Source organism: Cariama cristata, unplaced genomic scaffold, assembly GCF_000690535.1.
Source record: "Cariama cristata isolate BGI_N322 unplaced genomic scaffold, ASM69053v1 scaffold7715, whole genome shotgun sequence".
NCBI lineage: Eukaryota > Metazoa > Chordata > Aves > Cariamiformes > Cariamidae > Cariama > Cariama cristata.
The window spans coordinates 1-924 of NW_009616884.1; positions in this window are offsets into that span (position 1 = coordinate 1).

The following is a 924-nucleotide window of genomic DNA, read 5'->3' on the forward strand; positions in this document are numbered from 1 at the left end:
CGGAGCGGTTGGAGTTCGTGGATCGTTTTCACGTGACGGAGGATTCAAGGCTGCTGATAATGAGTCAAGTTATCACCGGTTGGTTTGTGGCGAGGTGGCAATGTGTTCTTAAATTTCCGCAACTTCAAAACTGTCTTTGGTCGGCTTTCACAGCCGCCGGGTTTTCACGTGGTTGTATCGCAACTTGCTGTTCGTCGTTGCCGTTCGTCTCTTGGCTTCTCCCTGTCTGTGGTGAAATAACCAGAGTAGTCTGAGCCGATGGCTTTAAAAAACCCAAGCAGCTGATTGACCTTGGGTGAAAAGTGCAATGTTGGAGTAACAGGAGATGGATCGTGGTAAGGTCCATCTGCTGCTGGTGTGTTGGGGGGCTTCTGGAGAGCTGCTTTAGGGCAGCCTTCGCGTAGCTCCTAGGTGGAATTGCTGCTAACGGCCTTGCGAGAGGATTTGCTGGTCTTGTTTTGAGAGTTTTAAACTCGCGTGTCCACAGATAATTTGCTGTCCTGGCTGAGCATAAATTTTTCTTTTACCCCAATGCCTGCTTGTTCCTTACCTTTGGGCAGGGCTCTCCCTGTTTGTGTTGTTTAGGATGGAGTTTGGCAATGAACCACGAAGTACAAACCCCATCCTCCGGGATCGGGGGTTGTGCCCTCATCCCGGTTCTGCCGCCGGCCTCGGCGGGCCCCTCGCTAGCCCAGGGCCCTGGGGGGGTTGGCGGGGGCTCGGTCGCTTTGCCAGTCTCTGGGAAGGGAGCAGCAAGGGAGGAAGAAAGCCGGTACTTCCCACTTTTTCCTTTGGAATAGGATCCTAGAAAGAGGGAGCCTGCACCATTCCAGCAGTGAATATGATTACATCGTTCCGTTAGATGCCATCGGGGTGATAAAGAAACGGGGTGGGTGCTGTTCTGGGTGCATCTCCCTGTGCCAC